Source organism: Erinaceus europaeus, chromosome 4 (genome assembly GCF_950295315.1).
Source record: "Erinaceus europaeus chromosome 4, mEriEur2.1, whole genome shotgun sequence".
Taxonomy (NCBI): domain Eukaryota; kingdom Metazoa; phylum Chordata; class Mammalia; order Eulipotyphla; family Erinaceidae; genus Erinaceus; species Erinaceus europaeus.
Window position 1 is genome coordinate 20,904,152 of NC_080165.1, and position 23,790 is coordinate 20,927,941.

Consider the following 23,790-nt stretch of genomic DNA (forward strand, 5'->3'; position numbering starts at 1 on the left):
GGAAGCCCAACCTGAACACTACATCTAGCTTCACCACTTCTTAGCACCTTACGCTCACCAGTTTCAAGTGGGAACCCCTGTCAGCATTCACCATTCCCCTCTGGGGGGCCAAGAGAGCACCATGTACTTCTTTATGCCCCCAGTGACAGCACGAAGCCTGACACAAAAGGATGCACCTGGAACATGAAAGCTAAAAGAAAAAACAGCTATCTGCCCCACCCCCAGCATGAACTCCCCAGCTGGTCTCCAGCAACACCCAGTCCTCCCCAAATAGTGACAGTGCCCACTGCTTCTATTGGAGACAACAGTCCCTCCTGACCCCTTATCATTGTTACTATGACCACCAGGGCCTAGTCCCAGCCTGCTCAGGGCAGCGTGGTCATGAGCAGGGAGCACAGAGTCCTTACCAGGAACCCCACCTGGGCCAGGGGCCTGAGACTACAGGCCTGGCTGAAGCACCAGCAGCCTTCATGTGGGCGTGTGGAACCCCACGTGTGTATGAGAAACAGACAGCAAGGGTTAACTGCTGACCCAGCGTGCCACCGGCAGAAGGTGCAGTGAGGGCCTGGCACCAGGCCTTGCCCACTTCTGTGCAGACTCGGCGCTATCAGAGCATGGGGAGAGCACATTCACCATGTCCTGGGCCTTGCACACGCTTCTAGAAGCCAAAGACTTTGGATAAAGAGCGCCGAGCCTGGAGTCAACATAACGTGGGTTCGGACCCTTGCTCCAACCGCCACCTCCCTCCCCATCCCCCAGCTCAGGGTAGGTGAGCTAATTTGATGGCAAGGACCACAGCCAGGAACAAGGGAGCATCTCCTCAAGGGACAGGTCCCAACCCATCCTCATGTGGCAGGTGACAAAATGAAGGCACCAGGGTCAAGCCATCCCCACAGCCACTCAGGTGAGCATATAGGGGGCCCTGGGACAGACAGGAACCTCACTAGCAATGGCTCTTCCATCCACCCATGCCAGGAAGCCTTCAAAGGCAGCCCAATAAAGTGTCCCAGACCACCCCACCCCAACCCTCTTCATCTGCTGGGCAACCCCCGCCCCCACCCAGTGCAGTGTCCTCTGGCCACCTCTCCTCCAGAGCCTGACTCGCCTCTAACACTCTCCCTCTACAGGCCACCCTAAAGTCTCCCACGTGGGTGCACCCAGCTCCCGATGGGCCTCCTGTGCTTTCACCCATCTTCTGCTGTCCAGGAGCACAAGGGTTCAGGGACCACCCTCCCCAGAGGCCTCTGGGGCCTCGATAGTCCTGATGCCATTCAAGGCACCTCAGATCCCAGTTCCAGGTGTCTGCATGTCTCCTTTCCAATACCCTCCAGCACTGGGCACACAGCCAGGGCCAGCCACTCCCACTGTGTGCACATACCAGGCCTGCACACAGGTGCAGACACACCACTGTGCACACAGCACATATCATACATGCACATAGTCAGTGGGCATAAATACACAAGGCACATATGTGTACATACTACATGCATGCGGGTATATGTATATGCACATCACTAGTGCCTGTGTACAATGCTCATGCCACTCATGCAGCATGTGTGTGCATACCTATCCATACATGCACACAGCCTCAGGCCTCCTCCCTTTCTTGGTCCTTTCTCTCCCCACTACCCTTACTGTTGCCCCTTCAACCCACCTTGGGGTCCATCTCAGCCCCCAGCCCCCTGCCTCTCCCCCCAGGAACCCTCTGGAAGGCACCCCAGCATACACAGCTGGTTCCGCGCCCACTGGGCTCCCTCCCTGCTGCTGGGGACACAGTGCAGAGTCCTCTTCCTGCCCCAAGGCAGCATATGGGCCCTGCTCCAGCTCCCCAGACTTGGCCCCCTCCCCATACCCCTGGAGCCTCTCATTCCCTATGAATACAAGAGGTCTCTCACACCTCTGACCCTTCCCCCTGAAATTTGTACAACCCCGCCTCACTGACCATCCCCTCCTCTTCCTCCCTTCCAGCCAGCAATGAGGTTCCTCTCCTTTCCCATGAACCCCTTCAGCATCTGCAAATGGTGATATAGGCCAGGGTGACATCAGAGGCAGCACCTCGTGCCCAGGGGCCCAGATACCTGCATCTGACACCCTCCCACCACCACCAGGTGTCTAAAGAAGCTAGGGGTGTGTGTGTGTGTGTGTGTGTGTGTGTGTGTGTGTGTGTGTGTGTGTGTGGCGGGGGGGGGGGCACTTCCGACTCTCAGGGACTCTCAGTCCTGGTGACAAAAGTCCCAGAAGAGCCCAGAGTCCAGTCCACCAGGACCAGAGTCTGTGACACAGATGGGAGGCAGGCCTGAACCCTCCTCAGGCTTCCCTCCCTCCTGACTGGACCCCACTGCACTACTCCAGAGACCCCTCCCACCCCCAACACCTGGCACAGAATCAGCATTCAAGAGTTTCCTGGTAGGCATGAGTATAGGAGTGAATGCTGTGTCAGATTCCTGGCATCACATGTGCCAGAATGATGCTCTGGCTCTCTCTTGTCTTCTCTCCCCGCCCCCCCTTATTAATAAATAAATAGGCTGGGGAGACAGCACAGTGGTTCTGCAAAAAGACGTTCATGCCTGAGGCTCCAAGATCCCAGGTTCAATCCCCAGCACCACCATAAGCTACAGTTGAGCAGTGCTCTGGTTTGTATCTATCTCACTCAAATAAAAATAAATTTAAAATATTAAAACAATACAAGAAAGTGACCATCAAAAAACAAAGTAAACAGTGGCCAGGAGATGGCACAGCGGATAAAGCACTAGACTATCAAGCACTAGGTCCCTGGCATCTCATGTGCCAGAGTGATGCTCTGGGTCTCTCCCCTCTTCTCTCTCTCACTCAGAAGTAAGTCTTTAAAACAAAACAAACAAAAAAGCCTTCACACAGAAGCCAGAGATAATTTACCTGTTGGATTACATATGTTGCCATGCTTAGGAACCCAGGTTTGAGGCCCCCTAGAAACCCCATGAGAGCATCATGCAAAGGGAAAGATAAAAAGAGTGGTGGAATCCCACAGGTATGAAGGAAGCCCCAGGTGGCAAAGTGAGAGCTGGTGTGTGTGTGTGTGTGTGTGTGTGTGTGTGTGTGTGTGTGTGTGTGTGTGTGTGTTGGGAGGGGTGGGGGGGCCTGTTCCGGGCTGTGCTGAGTGGACTGTTTCCCCTTAATGCAAAAAGAGGGGCCTCAGTTTCTGCCCACGTAACTTCACAACTGTCAACAAGCTCATAAAACACACACTCATCCTCAGCTCCACAACGTTCTGTTTAATTGTTTCTCCTCCCTCCCCAGCCTCCACTGTGAGAGAAAGGAAAGCTGCAGATTCAGGTGTTTCCCTGCCAGCTGTGTCCATCCTGCCTACCACTCAGCTCTAGGCAAGGCAGGGGGACCCCCAAATAGGAAAGCAGAAGACCAGGGGCAAGGAGGGGGCTGCTGTGTGACCTTGGGCTCTGATTTAACCTCTCTGGTTTAATTGTTTCATCTACCAAGTAGGAACAGCAATGGCACCCAGCCTGGCCTGCCTCAGGCTGGTGTGAGGATCAAACAAGATAATCCTGGTAAAGTGCTTAGTTGCTCCTGGCGCAGAGCACAGAGCGAGCCCTCTATAAATGTTAGCCCTTGTTATTATGTAAAGCAGAGTTAAATTACACCCTCCCTCCCCCAGCCCCCAGTTAATCCATTTGTTGATTTGCTACTGGAGCCGGCTGGCAGCCTGAATCCATCTTGTTGGCCAGCTCAGTGCTTATCCAAGTCTCAGGCCAACCAGCAGGGGGAGCAAGGTCTAGACCACAGGCCCCACCACCACCACCACCCCCACCCAACTGCCCTTCTCACGCCAGACCTCTAAGCCGCCTGGCTCCAACTCCGTCTTTAAAATTTTTTTTCAACTGTGCTCATTAAAAGCATCATTAAGTCCAGCTGACAGGTGAGGAAACTGAGGCTCTCCAAGTGTTGCCACTCTGCACACCTGCCCCTGCAGCCCGGTTCTCCCCTCCTACTGCATAGTGCATAGCTCCCAGTGGCCTCGAGCCGCGCCCAAACTCCCACCAGCCAAGAGCGACCGAACGGGGCCTCGAACCCAGAACTTAGATATGCTCTCTTCCTCCCTCCTCTATTTCCCCTCAAGAATGCCCCAGCAGCTGCAGGCGGAGAGGGGCGGGGCCATGAGATATGGGGGCGTGGCCTGGCGAGTGGGGGCGGACCCTGGAGAGAAGGCCAGACCCCATTGGGCCGCGGTTGCGTAGCAACAGGACTAATTAATTCCAGCCTGGGTTCCATCTGCGCCTTGGCTGGCTGGGCGGTTGGGGCTGGCGGGTGTTTGTTTTGAAGGGAAGGGGAGAAGAGCGGGAGGAGCTGGGAGGCTGTGGTCCCAGGCTGACACCACCCCCACGTTCACACGGAGCAGCCCCCGCCCCCCGCGGGGAGCAGCAGGCTGGGGGGGGGAGGGGGCGGAGACCACGGAGAGCCTCCTCTTGGAGGGGGCGACACATCCCAGCCCAAACACCGCCTGGCAGAGGCAGCCGGCAGCAGACACACGTGCACGCTGAGAGAGGTGGACTCAGCTCCCCCTGCCCGCAGGAGGGGTGGCAGTGCCCCTCCAAGGGCTCTTAGAGCTCACCCCTCCCTCTCCAGGGGTCTGACACCAGGTGAGGGCTCAGGGACACCAGACGTGGTCATGAGTGCAAATACAGTGCAGGTCTGACTCCCAGGATGCTAAAGGCACTTGTGTATCGTGACTGCTTGCTGGGATAGGACCCAGCAGGAGGGAGAAGTCCGGGTTTAGGGGCCTGGTCCCCAACACAAGAGGAGGACAAGGGGGAGAAGGACACATGTCGGGGGGAACCAGGGAGCTGGAGCACATCCTGAGAGCAGGAGCAGAGAACCAAAAGAGGGTCAGCCCTGGAGGCTGGTGTGGCTGGAAGATGAGCCCTGCACCGGGCAGCACTTGGCGCTGGCTCACCGGGTTTGAATCCAGGCCTACCACCACACTGGCCATGAGCTCTCCTGTTTGAACAAATCACTCTCCTGTTTGAACCTCCTAGACAAAAGCAGCACCCCAGCCTGCTGTTAGCAGGAAGACCCCCCCCCCCAGGCTAAGCCCCAAACAGCAGGGTCTCCAGCAACCAGTACTTTGGGGGAGTGAAGAGGACTGTAGCCAGTGCTGAGCACCTGCTGTGACCCAGGTGCCTTGGAGAGCAGGACTCAGAAGGGCCACGGCTGACTCCTGGCTCCCCGACTTACCAAGTAGGGGTGAGGAGGGGGGATAAGGAAGCTTCTCACCTCCCCGAACTCTGGCTTAGTGAGTAGGAACCCTGAAAGTATCCACCCCTGGCTCAGGGGGTCACGGCCATTATGAAACAAAAGCAAGTGACACACTGTCACTTGCCTGGCTCCCCGCAAACACCAAACTCCTTGTTGTTACTGTTACAGCTGTCCCTGCTCCTCCCTTCTCAGGTGGACACAGCCCTGGGGAACACAACGGGCTCATGCCATGGCATCCAGTACCCAGAACAGCCACCATGTAACCACATGGGTCCCCTCAGCCCAGGATGAGCGTCTGTCTGGGTTTTCACATGGCCCTGGACATTTACTCCAGGTAAATTTGGGCAAGTCACTTTGCCTTTCTAAACCTTACGTTCCCCCCTAAACAATGAGAGGATCCCACTCCCTCGCCATCATCTGAGACTGAACTGACACACAAAAGGCATTTCCACCCAGGTCTGTACACAGTAGGTGATTAATAGGCAGCATTCGGGCTCTGAGGTGTGAAGACCCAAGGGGTTGAACGAAGGCAGACAGGCATTCACAGTGCCATGTCTTCCAGTCCAGAGCCCAGCAAGGGCCGAGACTGTGCCCCCCCCCATCCCTGGCACTCCCTGCAGAAAGCACACAGCCACGTGTGCCCCCTCCCAGCCCCGTGACCGACCCAGCAGCGCCTCCCCTCCCCTGTGCTGCATCTGCTCAATTAGGGAAACTGGGGAGAGAGGGAAACAAAGACTTAATTTCTGAGCTAATCAGCCTGCCTCATACTAATTACCATCCTCTCGGGCATTAGGGCAGACTTCCTGGGGGAGGCAGAGAGGGGAGGCTGGTCCTGGGGAATAGCACCCCTTCCCCCAAAACCTGAGCTAGCCTGCAGATGGGGGCTGGAAGGCCAGGAAGTCTAAGCAGGTGGGATCTCAGGGTGGGGTGTATATATATGGCCTGCAGGGGAGGTCACAGAAAAGCCACTGGGCACATATCAGAGGCTGTGCCAAGGTTACCCCCTGCAAGGGCCCAATCTGCCCAAGACCCTTCCAGCCAGCACTCTGGTCCCACCTCTGGGCAGCCCTCGGCAGCGGGTGATGTCCTAGAACACCTGCCCCTGTGGTGTCCAGCCCGGCATAAGGATCCCGGTTCGAACCCCGGCTCCCCACCTGTAGGGGAGTCGCTTCACAAGAGGTGAAGCAGGTCTGCAGGTGTCTATCTTTCTCTCCCCCCTCTGTCTTCCCCTCCTCTCTCCATTTCTCTCTGTCCTATCCAACAATGACATCAATAACAACAATAATAATAACTACAACAATAAAAAAGCAACAAGGGCAACAAAAGGGAATAAAATTTTTTTTAAAAGTAAATAAATGCATCTATCTATATATTAAAAAAGAAGCGAGGGCCCACAGAGCGCATACATTACCATGCACGAGGACCTGGACTCACGTCCACAGCCCCATCCGCAGTGGGGAAGCTTCATAGGCAGTGGCGGAATATTTCAGGAGTCTCTCCTTTTCTGTCTTTCTCTTTCAACCTCTATCCAAAAAATGACCCTGAGGTCATTTTTGAGGTGAAGTCATACAGGCACTGAGTCCCAGCAGTAAGGACAATGATAAAATAAATAAATAGGAAAATAAATGTCAGGTAATCCAAATTCACTATGAACCTAGAATCCCCTCTCTAGGCCTTGGTTTTCCCTTCTGAGACAAAAAAGTGTAAAGAACTGATTACTGAAAATATGAGGGCTTTCAGTGGCATACAGATTACAGGGTGTGTCTATATGTAACACCAGTGGGTGTATACACAGTCTGCACATGGGTTCAGGGCCACAGGGTCACACAGGGGTGCCATGGCTACTGAGGGAGAGACTTTCACAGCCCCAAACCCAATTTTCCTGGCCACAGGCTGCCCGGGACACACATTCCTCTCACCAGTCTGGAAGCATCAACGTTAGCCATCCACGCTGACCTTCCTGTGCCTGTGCCCAGTGCCCCCACCCCTGCCTCACTACACCAAGCTCTCTCCACAACCCCGCCAGCTAAGCTCTGCCACCCTGTCTGACACAGTGGGGAACAGGCCCAGCTAGGTCAAGTGACTCACCCAGGAGGGAGAAGCTGAAGCCTCAACCTCAACCTGGCCCCACGCTGCCATGCTGACCATGCACAGGGCCCAGCCTGGAGGCTTGGTGCAGGCAGACCAGGCCCTGCCTGTGCTGATTCCCCCAGATGACCAAGGTCACGCAATCCAGTGCAGGGTGGGAAGTGTCAGATCCTGAGCTCATCACTGGCTCCATGTGGCCTGGCCTCCTCCATCTATAACTCAGGGCTGATGGCACTATGGGCTGCTGTGAGGACCAGCTTTCTGTGATGCTCTTAGGAAAGCACCCAGCTTTCCTAAGGAACTGGGGGCTGGGCAGTGGTGCACTCAGGTAAGTGCACATAGTACTCAGCTCAAAGACTCATGTGAGGATCTGGGTTCAAGCCAGTTCCCCACCTGCAGGGTGTGAAGCATCCCCCCTGCAGGTGAGAAACCGGGGACTCAAACCCAGACCCTTGCATGAGTTTTTGAGCTTACTACTTTGGTTCTGTGAGCAGCCTGAACTGAGGGGACCCAAAAGGCATGGATCAGAAAGGTAGTGCAGACCTCAGACTTGGGGCTCAGGGCAGAGATCACTCCCCAGGGCCACCAAGAGGATGAAAAGTGTCAGGACTAAGCCTGGCTTAGACTCAGGAGGTGGAGGGCATGGAGACAGAGCAGAGCTGGGCAGAGGAGCCTCCTGCACCCCCTTACAGCTGGCACTCACTCCCTGTCCCACAGCCAATTCTGGAAGGCTCCAGGCAACCTCATGGCCGTCCAGGGCACCCAGAACCCCGAGGCCCACAGATCCCCAAGTCTATCAGGTGGAGAATGGTGTTTCTGTCTGGGCGGCTCTAGGGGAGTCCTACCTGAAGTCCCTCTGCCCAGGCCTTGGGGTGCCTGCAGGCAGGGAGCATCCAGAATGGGGGCCTCAGTGCACAAGTACCCCAGCAGCAGAGCACCTGCCTTGTATGTGTGAGTCTCTGGGCCCAAACCCCAGCACCAATCAAAGCAGACAAGCCGAGGTCAGAATGGAGGTTCTCATTCACCAGCTCCAAGGGGACCCAGATGTCCACCCATACTCAGCCTCAGAAACAGACCCACAAATAAGTGCCCACATCTCACAGCAGCCACCAGGCCAGCTGCAATCATGCTGGTGACAGTGGGAAACCTGTGACCAACCTAGCCACCCACAGAGGAGGGAGCCCCAGGCCAAAGGGGGCTGGAGGCCAGGCCCCACTGTGCCTCTGAGGGGAGACGCCCTGTACCAGGAACCTCAGGATGGGCAGGTATGTCCATGTGTGCACATGGGGGAACGTGGTGAGCCCCCCCCCCAGTGATGGGGAAAAGGCAGTAGCTGACTCCTCTACTTTACTTCATTTAAAAATATTTTCTACGTTTATTTTATTGGACAGAGACAGAAAGAAACTGAGACGAGATGGAGAGAGATAGGGAGAGAGACAGCGAGACACCTGCAGCATGACTTCTTCACTCGTGAAGCTTCCCACCTGCAGGTGGGGACCAGGGGCTTGAACCAGGTCCCTGTGCAAGGTAACATGTCTTCTCATGCCTCCCTTTGCAGGTACTCATGCTGGATCATGAGGAGCACACATACGCACACCCGCATACATACAGCGTGAGTTCCTCCGCATTCCACACGTGGCTCAAAGGACACGCTGGACAGAAAGGCGGCCTCAGACAGGCCGACACAGAGGTCCTAGGCAGATAGAGGGTGAGGGTGAGGGACAGGCTAAGAGCTAAGAAGGCTCCAATTAGACCATTCTCAGAAACAGCTCCTTCAGGCTGCCCCAGGTGCAGTGAAAAGGTGTCTGAGGTAACAGGCACTGGGCCCAGCCAGGCCACTGGCTGCTTTGCCACACAGGAGCCCTGGGTGTCAGCCTGGCAGTGAGTGCAGGAGGGTGAGTGCTCTAGGGGCTGACTCCATGCAGAGGATGAGTCCCCATCTCTCTGCAAGCCACTTGGCATCCACAGGTCTAGGTGGTCCCCTCAGACAGCTTCCTGGTCCAGACCAGAGTGTCCACCTCCACCAATCTGGAAAGCCCATACTCACTGCCCTCTCTCATCAGATAACTCCAGCCACAGGGGAGAAGGGCAGGGACAAGCGAGAAGGAGCATTGACCCCATATGGCAGAGGAGTGGGCAAGAGTCAGCATCCTGCCTGCTCAGAACCACCCATGGAAGCTGAGAAGCACAAAATGCTTGCCCAGAGCCCAGTGGGCAGCAAGGGGCAGATGGGCTGACACCACAGCCTTCTCCAAAAGCTCAGCTGCTCTGCCCGTGGCCTGCTCGGTGGCCAGTGGGGACAAGGGAGGAACCACGGACGCAGGAGCCCCTGCATTGCCTGGTCCAGCACCCCAGGCCTTAGTCCCAAGTCCCAACTACCAGCTCCCATCACCAGGATTCAGCAACAGGCAGAGTCTGCATGAACTGGCCCTGTTTGGGAGTGAAGGCCTTCAGTGTCTGTGAGAACCAAAAGTGAGTCCTGGTCTAAGGCCCAGAGAAGGTATGAGACTAGCCAGGGGTCACACAGCACAGATTCTTCCTTCCTGTCTGTGCCTGTGGTGGTGGGGGGGGGTGCAAATGGATTTTTCTGAAGTTCCTAGAACACTTCAAGTCTCACCTACTATGCAGCGCTACAGTCCCGTGGGCCTACTGTGTGGGGGCACTTCAGCCGGCCCCAGTCCCCAAGGACCTCTAGGCCAAGAATCCATGCCAGGGCTGGGCGAGGGGGCGTCCCCAGGAGCCAGTCTGCTCCACTGCACACAGAAAGTAGACTAAGGCTCCTGGGACTGTGGCACAGCCCCCCCACACACACACTGCTGGCAGACAGCCCTGAACTCAGGGCTGTGTGTCTACCCTCACACAAGGTTCCTGAAGGCAGTCTCCACCCCCCAAGACTAGGGGTCACTAGAAGAGAGGATAACCCTGCTCTCCTTCCTTCTTCATAGCAAGTCCCAAAGGTGAGAGCCCCCACACACACTCCATCCACACTGTTTTCACCTGGACTACAGCACCCCACCCTAAGGGGGCCAGCAGCACCCCAGACCACGCCTCAGCCCCTTCCACACTGCCTCCTGGCAGCCCTCCAGGCCTGGTCTGTACCAGGCAGCCCCCCCTCCCTATCTATGAATCCCACCTCTGTTTGGCACCACAGACCCCGCTTTCTCCTCCCCAAACAAACAGGGTCTTGAGTCAGACAGAAGGACAACCACACACAACACCAGATCTATTCCTCAGGCCAAAAGGGAGGGGGCAGGGGTGTCCAGGCAGGGGGGCGGTGGTCACCCCAGTCCACAGCCCCTCAGCCTCCAAGAGCAAGGCTGGGCCCTGTCAGCTCTGTCCTCTGTCAGGGGACTGGAGGAAACCCAGGACGGGGCCTCCAGCACCCTCCCCTTCACCAACAGTGCCAGCAGGAGCCTCTGAGCCCACCCTGCCTGTTCAGCACTCTACAGAAAGCCCCCAAAGCTGACTTTGCTCCTTTGTAAACCGGGTCTGACAGACCCTGCTCTAGATGGGCTACAACCGGAGAGAGGAACACAGCAAGCATACAAGAGGTGCTCAGTTAAAGCCAGGTTTCTTCTCACTCCTCTAGTTTTTCTCTCTCTCTCTCTCTCTCTTTCATTCATTCTTTCTTTCTTTTTTATGGAGGGGTGTCCACAAGGGCTCCAGGTGAAAAGTCAGAAAATGATTTGTCCCAAGCACTTAAAATGCCCTGCGCCCTTCACAGATCAAGCCTCCTCTCCCTCAAGGCTGGTGGTGAAGCCCACTCAAATGAAGATTTCTCCAGTTGTTTTTGCCCTGGGAGCCAAGCCCATAATTCAAGAGGCTCGAAGGCCCAGGGCCAGGCAGTGGCGTTCCCAGTAGCGCACACATAACAACAGTATGCAAGGACCAGGTTTCAAGCCCTAAGTCCCCACGTGCAGAGGGAACATTCACGAGTGATGAAGCAGTGCTACAGATGTCTCTCTTTATCTCTCCTCTCAGTCCCCCACTCCCCTTTCTGTCCCTGTTTTAAATAAATAAATATTTCACAAATGCTCAGAGGCCCATCTATATGGGCCAACCCATCATCCCATTTCACAGACAGGTAAACTGAGAACCATGGTGCACTCACTCAGGCAACATACCTGAGGTCACGTAGCTAATAAAGAGGCTAGACTGACTTCCAAGAGTTCGACTTGGGCTACCCAGGGCCCTTCCTCATGGCTGGAGCATTCCAGGTTGGGAAGCAGCCTCTGCTCAGGGTGAGGCCCAGACTCTCCGACCTGGATCAAGCTCCCCAGCAAGATGGCAGTGAAAGAAACAGGAAAGCAGCAGGAAAGAAACACCAGAGTGGGGCAGAGTTGCAGCCCAGTGACAGGTCGGCCACCTGCTTCTGGCCAGGGGTCCACAGGTGACTGATCTGGCCTCCTCACAGATGAAGTGGGAGAGAGAGTTTGGGCTCTTGGGGAGGCTGGCAGTCATCCCTCTCTCACCCTGTATTTATGGAATGACTGTCTATGCCAGGTCCCTGGCAAGGCACTAGAGACAGTGCAGAAGACAAGACAGGAAGAGCACCTGTCCTCAGGGAGCTTCTGGAATATTCAGAGCAGGTGGTCATTAGAGTAATCACACAAAGCCCTTGCAGGTCAGCTGACAGGCTATCAGGAAACAGACTTTCCAGCTACTGGCTTGGCATCCTGGCTCTGGCATTTGTGACTCAGTTTCCCCCTCTGTGAAATGGAGAGGGTGCTGTCTCTCAGGGTTGCTATTGCCTCAGATAATTGAGCTCAGAGGTCCCAGTGTGCCTTCCTGGGAAAGGCAAGGAACTCTCGGTAGATGGCCACCAGCAGCCCTTCTCAAGCTGCAAAGGTTTCTTACGACGCCTCTTCCAGGATTTGTCTGCCCCTCTAGGACGGTCCTCCCTGTCAGAGGGTCTTGCTTCCTATACTGGGTGTGGCTGTCCTAGTTGCCCACCCCCTACCCACTGGCCTTCTCATCCAGTGTCTGCCTCCTGGTGCCTATCCCCAGGAGGCCCAGCACGGAGACAAACATAATGCCCTGCCCTGTCAGTCTCCTCAGACCAGCCTGGAGACAGGAATAGCAAGGGACTGAAAAGGACATCTGCAGAGGAACCTCTGAGGGGCTTGGGAGTTAATAGCAGTCTCCCCAGTTAATAGCAGTCTCCCCAGTGGCAGGGATATGAGTTCAGATCCTGGCTCTTCACTCCCCAGTGGGAGAGACACTGGGTGTCTCGGCCCTTCTAGGCCTCAGCTGTCTCGTCTGCACACTGGGTCTTCCTGGAAGGGAGAGGACATGTGGGACATGTGGCCATTCTGGGATGTAGGGTCCTGGGAGCTTCAACTTCCCCACCTGCTCAATGGGAGGCCGTAGGATGGAGCCAGAGTTGCTCTCACTGAAGCAGCATGTGGGGAAGAAGCCCAGGAGCCCCTGGACCTGCAGAGCAGCCCACTTCATCTATAGGAGGAAAGCCAGGGAGAGGAGCAGGAGGAGAAGCATCCATCACTTGGCCTCTGTGCCTCAATTCATTCCCACTGCGGGCCCTTCCATGCTCACTGTCACTTCCTCAGGGAAGCCCACCTTGACCACTCTTTCATTCTGGGTCTTCTCTCCTCATCCTTTCTCTCTTTCCCTCTCTCCCTCTCTCTTTATAGCCCTCAACACACCAATTATTTCTCATTGTTTTTAAGTATGATGTGTGCTTTAGGAGAAACTGGAGACAGAGAGGGTCAGTCTGATGGGAGGGGGCATCCTGGAAGGGCAGGCTCCCGGAGGAGGAGTTGAACTTGGTTTGTCATGAAGGGAGATGCCCTGCTTCCCACCCTGACAAGCAACTGCTGTGTGACCTTGAACAAACTGCTTTCCGTCTCTGATCTCTCAAAGGCTAGTCACAATGCCAGGCTTCCCAGAGCACAGGGGACAGGAAAGGTGGGAACGAGTCACAGCAAGCCAAGGAGGGGACATGCATCCCAACAGGAGACTTGTGCTCCGAAGCTTGAGGAGGGAGTGGGCTGGGAGAGGCAGAGGCAGGGCTGTCTGGCCACAGGAGTGGGCAAAGGGGCCCCAGGCAGAAGGAACTCTGATCTTGTCAGGCCACAGGCAGAAGCAGCAGTGGAAACAGGGAACATAGTTCAGACCCCCCATGTTCCCCACTCTCCAATCCAAGCAGCCCCTCCACCTCCTGAGACAGTGACATGTGGCCCAGGCAGCCAGCCTGCCTGGTCTCAGTAGCCCCTTCCCTCTGGAGCTCGCAGCAGCACAGTGCTGTCTCCCTGCACCAGTCCCCTGGGGAGCACCCATCGCCAGCCCTCTCCCAGGCCCTCCACGCAGGACAACGGGACACGGCATCATTGCACTCTCCCTGGCAACCAGCACCAGCAGCCTCCTCCCTCAGTCTCCTCCTCTCTCCACAGAGACCACACTGCCAGAGGCGGCTCCTCCTGTCACTCGTCACTCAGTGCCCGCCCCAGACAACAGCTCCCTCCACGTGGCCACCACCAACACAGCGGAGGTGACAGCACCTGTGCCTAGCTGGACCTCTGCTGGCCGGCATCCCCCAGCCTCAGACAGGCGAACAGCACCCGCTGGGGCCTCCAAGAGGCAGTCTATGCTCCCCACATGTCCAAGAGAGTCAACCACACCAGCTCCAGCTGCAGCTCGGCTTGGTACCTCCAGTCTCTGCCAGGGTTCCCAGCACCCAGCTCAGGCCTGGCCTTCCCACCAGGAGAAACCCCCTCCAAGAAAGGCCTAGCCTCTTGCTACCAGGAAAGGGCTCCCTAGGAAGGGTCCTGCTCTCCCAGGCCAGGGAGCCGGCTCCCCACCAGGCCCAGAGGACCTGCCCACTGAGCCAAGGGGTCAGTCTGCAGCATCCTCCATGCCCCACAGGCCTGCCTCTTCCCCGAGAAGGGAAGTTGGAGGGGGCTGGTGGGACAGGCCACTGGGCAAGACAGGCAGGAACACAGGGTCATGTGAGCCTGGCTCTCACACAGCCGCACACTCGCACACAGCAGGAAGGCCCAGTCCTTACCAGCTGGCTGCAGGCAAAGGGGGGGCCCTGAGGCCGGTCAGGCAGCAGCAGCAGCAGTGGGGTCTCAGGTCCTGGCCCAGCTCCGGAGGCAGCAGCTCCTCTCCCAAGTCTTCTCCTTCTGTGAGGAGGCAGGCAGGGAAGAGGAGGAGGGAGGGAGGGAGGAGAGGAGGGAAAAGGAGGAGGAGGGGACAGCAGGAGAGAGGGAGGAGGGAAAAATGCTGAAGTCTTGAAGGGTACACTCACTTCTTTCTTAGGTTTCCCATAGCAACCGAATATACCACAAATGAATATCAGTGTGAGAGAGAGGGAGGAGGCAGCGGCAGGGGAGAGAGAAGTGGAGGGAGATGGAGACAGAGATGCGAAGAGACAAGAGGCAGGGAGATGGAGAGATGGGGCAGAAGGCTGGGGGAGCAGCGGGAAGCAGGGAGGTGGGGAAGAGGGGGGCCTCGGGGCTATGATGGGGGCAGAGATGAATAAGGGCTTCCAGGCCCAGATGGAAAATGGGGTTCCTCACCCTAACCCATGGGGCTCAAAGGGAGGGAGGGACTTCTTCCAGTCCCCCAGTGGACCCTGGACAGGAAGTGCAAGTGACAGATGGGGGAGGTTCTTGGGGTGGGTGAAGAGTGGTCACTCCCTGCAGCTTCTCCGGACCCCCAACTCATCCCAGTCACAGCTGGGGTTGCTGACCACACACACAGCCCTTCCCCTTCTCAGGCCAAGGCACCCAACTGGCACCAGCATGACCCACTGCCCTAGCTGCTGGGCCCCACATCTACCCCTGCCCCTCTTCCAGAGCCCCTTGGTCCAGCACTTGTCTCTTGGTGGAAACTCTACAAGGAGGAGTCTCCACCTCTGTGCCCCCAATTCCCACAGCTGCAGTGGCCAGGTGTGAAGCCAGCCCCACCTGCAACCCCCTGTACCCACAAGGCCAAGGAAAGCTGGGCCTGCCTGGTGCCACAGGCAGTAGCACGGACCATAGCCGGTCCATCTGTCCATCTGTGTGCACACGGACGCTCATGCCCGTCTCCTGCCTAGCCCACACCAGCCCAGATGGCACCGCTGCCCACCCCCACACCCAGGGGCTGGCACCTCCGCCCCCTCCACACCACCGGGCACAAACATATGTAGCCCCGAGGGGGGCAGGGGGGGACAAAGCTCATCAGAAAGGCAGGCCCAGCCTCCTGGGGGGCGGGAGGAGGCAAAGGCTTCCTTGCACCCCAGCCCTTATATACCAGCACCCCCAGGCACACCCAGACAGCAACCAACAAATACACCAGAGAACCACCCTCCCTCAGGCACTCTCCCACAGAGCCCACACAGAATGGGGTCACCGACCCCCAGACCCAACGCACCCGGGGACACGACGAACACAAGGCAGCCACCTGGGAAGACATGGGGGCCCCTCTCCCTGGGGCACCCCCACATATACCCAGACAGACTCCGACAACCGCTCATGTATAGATGACGGAGTGCACACCCTCGGGGAGCCACCTGCAGACTCCCGCTCCCAGCATGCACCCACACCCACACCGGCACCGCAGGTGGCCCCATCCCACCCAGCTGCCACCCCCCCACAGCCGAGGGGCCCCCAAGAGACCCCAGCTGCCGGCCTGTGCAGCCTTGAAATTGGCTGCGGAGTCTCAGCTCCAGGGAGGCAGAATCCAAGCCGGGGCTGGGGTGGCGGTGGGGGTGGACTGCGACCTCGTGGGGAGGGGGCAGCAAGGGAGGTCTCTGTGCGCTTGGCCCCCGCAGTGCTCACCCACCCCGCCCCGCCCCATGCACCTGCTATAGACTAGGGACTACCTCCTGGGGGTGGGGGCTGGTCCCTGCCGGCCAAACCAGGGTACACCCCTGGCCCCAATCTCCAGGCCGGGTAGCCCACTGATTAACCTCTTAGCTGCCTGATTCTGTGGCATCACCTCCAGGATGCCCTCCAGGCTGTCTGCCCTCATCTGAGCTTCTGGGCTTCCACCTCTACCCCCGCCTCCAGTCTCTGCTCACAAGCACAACCCCAACGGCAGCTCAGCTCCACCAGTGCCCTGGCTCGGAAGCAGGGGTGGGGCAGGGGGGGTGGGGGGGTCGGGAGTTGGGGGGAGACTTGGGAAGGGGGGAAGGCAGTCTGGCTCTGTACAGAGGGAGCATGGTTTTACCAGCTGAGCGACCTCCAGCGGCCGCAGCACACTCAGCTTCTGCCTCCTCTACAGTGCGGTAGGAACGAAGCGCAGGAGCCCTCTGATTAAGTGGAGACCCCCAAGAGCAGTGTGCAGGGAGGGTGCTGGCTGGTCAGTCTGGGCCAGGAACCTGCCTCTCTGAGCTGAGACCCCTCTGGAGACCGGGACTGGTTCGCTGCCTCCCTGGATGTGTGGGAGGAGGCCAGAAGGCGCAGCGAACACAAACACACAGCACCCCGCCACCCCACCACCCAGCAGGCTGCCTGCGGAATGAATGCAAAGCTTCTGGGCCCTGTAGCAGCCCCACCATGGGACCCAGAATCTCGGCAGGTCTGGCACCTGGAACTGGCGTCCTTTTCTCCCACCAGCATCTAGGGTGGCTGCTCCCCAAAGGATGGGTGCCAGGCTCATCACTTCAAGTTCACTCCAGACTTTCCCCACCTCCAGGCCTGGAATCTCCTGGTTGCTCCCCCTGATGGTGCCCACCCAACCCCCGCACCGGCACTGGCACTGGATTAGCGGGTGTTTTAGTCCCCAGTCCTCCCGGTCAGGGCTGGGAGTGAGGGGGTGATGACAGTTAGTTACCCACAGGGAGGTTCTGCATGGGGGGGGGGGGGGATGCAAGAGGCATCCAGCCACCCTCAACAGCAAGTGGAGAAAGAACAGTGTCTAACCAGTATCATGGAGTGCTGCAAGCTGGAAATAAGACAGACAGACAGACAGACTGACTGACAGGAAAGGGCTACACAAGCAAGGTTATGAACGCCCTGCCCCACTGTCATAAAGTGAAAAGGATGAGGAAGAGGTGGAGATGGGCAGCCTGAGAATGGGGGAGGGGGTGCAAGGAACGATGACAGAAACATGATAAAAAGGGAAACTGAGTCAAGCCTTGGGGCTGGCTCCACACTGATCAGGAAATTGTAGTCCTTGGAAATTATAGTCTGCTCCCCAGAGAGGCAGGTGTGTGTGTGTGTGTGTGTGTGTGTCACACTCACACCTTGTAGCCCCTCTGCCCACAGAGCTCAGTACCCCTACCCCTTCTCTCACTGAGGAGAGAGGGTCTGTAAACATCTTCCCCAGAACACCTCAGGGAAAGAGGCAGTTTGGTTTCTGGGACATCATTCTTTCCCCAAGGCAGATGGGGAGAGTGTAGTGCAGTGGTCAGAGTCACAACCCAGGCAACACGACTCAGGGCCTGGTGAAGGTGCTGATTAGATGCAGCACCCCCTCATTATGCTGTGGAAAAACAAGACAGCAAATTGCCTGCTTCTGGAATGTCACAGGTGAGTACTGGGGCTGTAGGCAGGGTGGAGAGTGGGGCTGAGGCCTCCGAGTCTTCCCACCCAGTGGTCCTGCAGCCACCCACTGCTCCCCCACTGCAGGACCACTGTCCCCACTGACAGATGACCAAAGCAAGGCTCTGAGAGCTCCTGCAGCAGGAAAGACACCCCACAATGGGTCACCCCCAAGAAGTTCCCTGAACAAGGAGCACAGCCGTGAGCAGTTCTGATTCTGGCATCCGCCTGCAGGGCTTCTGGGTCCACTGCTGCGTAGCCCCGAGCCGGCCTGTAACCTCTCTTGGTCTTATCTGGGAAATAGCTGCAGAAGGCTTTGTGGGCTCAGAGGGGAGTTTCTTACAAAGCTTCACACCAGGCCAGTGCAAAACCTGCTATAGCTGCTACCATTGTTATGTTGCTATGAACATTACTATTGTTATTATCATGGCTATAAAGATGGCTAGGGGCACCATGCACCCAGCACCCCTCCCTGAAACTGCCCAGGTGACTCTCCAGTCCCCAGGGTCTCACTGTGGTCTCCCTGGGGGCCCTCAAGGGGTGGCACAGGAGGTGTCTCTGTTATGTGATTCCAGCTCTCCAGATACTCTGTCCCAAAGCATGCATAGAGCCTCTGCCTGCAGAGCCAGCTAAGAGGAGAAGGTTAATTTAACAGGGACTGGCCGCACAGAAGGAGTCGGGGCCGAGTTAACCCTTTGGGCTGTCCACCTCTCTGGTGGAGTCCCCGAGGTGGTCCTGCCGTTCCACACAGCACATTCACAGAAGGTGGAAGCCCATGGTCACAGGAGCTGGGGTTGCTGTCTATGAGGGAGCCATACTGGGCCCACCACATGAAAGCAATGGCCACCTGGCAGGCAGGTGTGACCCCAGAGCCACACACAGCTGGGACACAGCAGCAGTGTCACTGGGACCAGACCTACTTCCACCAGACATCTCACTGAAGAGGGTAGTTGGTGGGCCAGGCATGGGAACCCCCCCCTCCAGAGGCCCAGGTGGCACTCCCAGAGCAGCTCACAGATAGATGTCCCCAACCTGCTGGACCAGAAGCAGTGAGCACTGGGATGGACATCAGGAAGCAGACACCATGCACCTTGGCCTTGGGGCCAACCCTCTGTGGACCCTGCACGTCACTGTGCGTCTCCCAGTCTGTCCACAAAACATCAGAGTCTGCAGGAAGCAACCTGTCCGTGATACAGGCCTGCCTACACCACTGAGAGGCAGTTCTCACCATGGAGACAATGGGCAGACAGCTCGCGGTACCCCAGATCTCCTTGTGCCCATTTGTGAAGTATCCACACAGTGGCAGCCAGCCCAGAAGAATGACCATGAGGCTCCAGGGGAAAAAAGAAAGAAAGAAAGAAAGAAAGAAAGAAAGAAAGAAAGAAAGAAAGAAAGTTAGTTCTTGACAAAGCAGAACCGAAACCAAAATGGGAACAGCTGCTCTGGGAGGGAGGTTGGAGGGGGGAGACCCAGTGGTGAGCCTCCCCCACCCCATGTGTGTCCCCTGAAATTTGTCCCTCACCTCTCTAACCATCCCCCAGGTTACAAAGAAGTGGGGTTTGGTGCCCAGGAGGTGGTGAGGTGGATAAAGCATTGGACTCTGAAGCATAAGGTCCTGAGTTCAACCCCCAGCATCACGTGTGCCAGAGTAATGCTTTGACCCTCCCACTACCATTCCCCATCTCTATGGAATGAATGAATGAATGAATGAATGAGAAAGTGAGCCTTAGGGTCAGGGAGATATCACAATGGTTCTATAAAAGATTTTTATGTCTAAGGCTCAGAGGTCCCAGGTTCAATTCTCAGTACCACCATAAGTCAAGAGCTCAGAAGTGCTCTGGGAAGGCAGAAAGGAAGGAAGGAAAAAAAGAAGGGAGAGAGGGAGACAGGGAGAAGTTGAGGAGAAGCTTGGAGAGATGGTACAAATACCTAAATCACAAAACACAGTGGCAGCATAGAGTAGAATCAAAGGTCCCGGGCTCCTTGTGTGGCCTTTTCCCTTTGTCCCCTCTAAGTACACGTGCACACTAAGGCCTGGCTGGGACAGCAATGAGCAAGACCACAGGTGTCGGGAGGAGAGGTTAGAGGCACAGGAGATGCGCTGTGGGTGAGCAGGGCAGAAGGAAGGGGCTTCCACAGCCACTCCTGACACGGGGAAACGGCTCACTCCATTTTCTCTCTCTCTCCAAACACAAGAGCTGTAACCACTCAAACACACATTCACAGTGACACCTCCCACACCCTGCCACTGATGTCACACTCCGGCTGGGAGAGTGACCCGCACGCTGCTGTCCCAGTGACGTCACCAGCAACCTGAAGCTGATGTCACACCCGGAGCTTCTCACTGACGTTACACAGACAGACACACCTACCTCTGGTGGCCCCCCTTCAGCTCCTCCTCCTTCCTGCCCAGAGCCCCAGGGTCTCCACCTCCCTGCCCACGCCCCCAGTCTCAGGCACACAAGGTCCTCTGAATGGGAATTACAGACAGCGCTAGTGTGTGCGCAGGCATGTGTAAACCCTCTCAGGACTCACAGGTGCAGGCCTCCAAGGGCCAGACGTGGCACATCCCACAGGTACCTATGGGAGTCAGGGACAGGTGTGAGAGCCCCACACACAGACACAGCCCCACAAGCCCCAACCTCCAATCCTCCCACCAGAGTGCCCCTCCTGAGGGTAGCCAGCAGAAGCCTCCACATTCCTCCAGTGCAGCCAGCACCCCTCCTCCCCCCACCCTCTAGCAGCCTAGCCTGCTGACAACAGCCGCAGCCCAGGGCACATACATGCGGCCCAACACCTGTGTTTCTCACTAGGGGCCAGGCAGTGCCCCCCACATCCCTCCCCAGGTAGCCACCAGGGGTTCAGCACCCAGCCCAGTGCTGCAGAAAGCGCCCACAAGTGCCAAGCTCCCCCCTCCAGAACTGGGGTGAGGGGAGAGACAGCTTTGCCACCACCCCTCACTTCTCCCTCCTTGGGCATGCCTGATTCACACTGCCTGCCCCAGTCTGTCCCGGACACCACCTTCTGAGTGTACACGCACATACACACCTGCTTTCTCCTTCCCAGACACGCAGAGGACAGTGCGTGGCCACAGGCTGCGTGTGTGCGGGCGTGTGCCTGTGTATGCAAGTGTGTGCGCGCGGATGGAGAGCTCGGGTCCGCCCGGACACACGATCCTGCACACACACACACACACACACACACACACGCCCTCCCCACGTGCACACAATGCCCCATCCGCCAACACGCCCACCCTCCTGCCCCTGGTGCCAGCCACCGGAGCTCACACATGCAAACACACGCGCCAGCACAGACACGAGCAAACGCACAGGCACACGCGCGGGGCCGCGGCCAGGGCCTGCCATGGCTGCAGTCTGGGCTGTGTCCGAGCTTCCCGGGCTGCCTCCTCCACCACCCACTACCCCGCACCCGCACCCGCACCCTCACCCTCACTCGCACCTGCACCATGGAGAAGGGCGCACAGCCTCTGCAAGAAAGAATGCCCTCTGCCGGCCCCCCAACCCTCAGACCCAGCCCCATCTTCCCCCTGCGCGCAGTGGGGGGCGGGGTGGGGGCAAAGCCCCACCCCGGCGGAGCCCCGTCTGCGGGAACTGTCACCCTGCGCCAGTCAGCCTCCCTTACCACCCAGGGAGACGGATCCCTCGGCACTGGGGGAGAGAGAGGGGCTCGGGCCCCGATTCGCAGCGATGGGAGTAGAGAGGTGCGGGGTGGCACTGGCCGCAGGCACAGCCGTCCACCATGGAGCTCCCGCACTGCCCCCCCCCCAGCTCACCTCGCCAAGCGTCCTCGGCGTCCTCTCCGCCCGCCTCCGCCTCCTGTCCCCTACCCCCCACCCCCACACAGTGTAGTCCTGGGGGACTGTCGAGAACCCCGCGATGCAGGCGGCACCGGGGGCGGCGTACCCAGCTAACCCCCCCGTCCCGCTGCGCCCGGATCCCCGCCCCAGGCTGGCTGGCGGAGGTGGGACGCCCACGGGCCGGGTCCCCTACGCCCCGGTCCCCAGTCTCCGGATCGCGGGGCTCGCGCTCTCGGCAGCACTCACCTCCAACCCCGCCGCGTCCAGCCAACGCCGCCCCCCGCACCGCCGCGGCGGGCCTGCGCGAGTATGAGTGTGAGCGGGAGTGTGCGCGGCTCCGGCGCGGCGTGTGTCGGCGGCGTGGTGAGTGCGCGAGAGCGCGCAGACGCCGCCACCCCCGCGCCCGCCGGCGCCGCCGCCACTGGCCCGGGACCGCGCCACCGCCCAGCCCCCTCCTCCCCTCTGCAGGCCTTCGCGCAGCTTGCGCCCCCCGACCCCCCACGATACACGCACCCTGGCGGACACGCGCCCGCGCGAGGGGAGGGGCCCGCACCCGGCTCCGCTGCGACACCTCCAGCCCTAGTCTGGACTCCCTGCCCCGCCGGCCCGCGCGTGCAACAGCTGGAGCCAAACTTGCTGCGGGCGAGACGCACAGCACCCCCCAGCGCCAGCCAGGGCACGCCTGCGCCCCGGGATTCCGCGCCTCCGCCGTGGGCCTCTTACTCTCCCCAGCCCCGCAACTGGGGAAGCGTGACTGCGGCGAGCCCATTTTACAGGCGACAAAACTGAGGCTCCCAGAGTGTAGTGGCTTCCCCAAGGTCACCACTAGGCGAAGCTGGGAGCTGACACAGTGTGAGGCTCCGGGTCTGCCCCCTCTTGCTCTGAGGAGCTGGCTGCCCCCCCACCCCTCAGAGGTGTGTCCGGGGGCCCTAGTGGGGACACTCGGCTTGCGACACATTCACAGGCGAAAGCAGTCACCTCCTCTCGGGACCTGGAGTCCACAAAGCTACACAGATGCTGCGGGGGGACCCAGACTTCCGGTATAGGATCCAGGCCGCTGGCAGGCTGGGCCCAGGAAGGAAGGAGCAGGGGCCGCGGGGCAGCTAAAGAAGGTGGAGGAGGCCCGCGGAGCTGTGGGAACAGCATGTGCAAAGGCACAGAAGCGGAACGCAGCTGGCGTGAGCACGCAGGAAGCCGGGTCTCCCAGAGCAGAAGGAACCTCTGTCCGGAAAGCTCTCCCTCCTGCCCACTACCGTTGGGCAAGCAGGTCCGGGGTCTCCGCCCTGGGGACGCAGGTGGTCGCTAGGCGCAGGCGTAGAGGCCGGTTGGGGGCACACTCCCACCCACTGTCAAATCCCCCAGCTGCAGACCCAAATAAGCCGCTGTTATCTCTGCCCTGAAAACTGGGCCTGACCCCGCACCTGGGTGGGCGGGGAGCGGAGTCCCACCACCAAGTCCCTCTCCCGCCGCCCAGTGCTTGGCCGGCAGAGATACAGCGGCCCCTGCGCCCTCTGGCGGACCCATCACGAACCTTCCGAGGGCTGCCCAGTCTGGGTACCGGGCTGCGGCTCCGCAGAGCCGGCGCCTGCCAGCGAGGGGAGCCACCTCGACCAGCCCCAGGTGTCAAGCAGGGAATCCAAGGAATGTCCACCAGCGACCGCAAAACAATCCCCTGCTTCCCAGTCACCCGACTAAGAGCCCGTCCGAGCCCTCTCCCAAGCTCATAGTCCTCCTCTGTGAGACGATACTAAGGAATGCACCTCTGTCCCCAGCTCAATGCAGCCAGGTCACCACATGGACGCGCCCCCCTCCCCTCCACACACACACCTTGCGGCCCCCAGTCTGGCTGGATTTCTTCTGAATTCTCATACCCGCCGCAAACTGCTTGAGAAGCAGATGTAAACTGGCAGGAGTCTCCAGCTCTCGGTTTATATGATGCCAAGAGATAAAAAATGGACTTGGCCTGCACTCCTCGTCACATTGGCCCACACCTTCTGGAAGCCGCCATCAGGTTCTCTCCACCACCACCACCCCCAGAAAGCGCCATCCACCAGCACTTTCTACACAAGTAGGACCTCCTGGGCCTGCCCCATCCACCAAGGTCGCCACTGACCGCATGCAACTAGTGAGCTTGACACTGGGTGCTTG

At 58.4% G+C, this 23,790-nt stretch overlaps 1 protein-coding gene across 4 annotated transcripts in view; it reads right to left on the bottom strand.

Annotated features, from left to right (window-relative positions):
* ELFN2 (extracellular leucine rich repeat and fibronectin type III domain containing 2) overlaps positions 1 to 22,230 on the bottom strand; it is a 44,985-nt gene extending 22,755 nt beyond the window's left edge. For 2 of the 4 annotated variants that reach the window (XM_060188922.1, XM_060188923.1), the window contains exons 1-2: positions 21,889 to 22,025; positions 14,360 to 14,477 (exon numbers count right to left, since the gene is read on the bottom strand). The gene's annotated coding sequence lies outside the window, so the exon portion shown is untranslated. Of the gene's footprint in view, positions 1 to 14,359; positions 14,478 to 21,888; positions 22,026 to 22,155 lie in introns of those variants that run through there. The other 2 variants (XM_060188925.1, XM_060188924.1) reach the window with 2 other exon arrangements.
* Between the last annotated feature and the right edge of the window lie 1,560 nt (positions 22,231 to 23,790).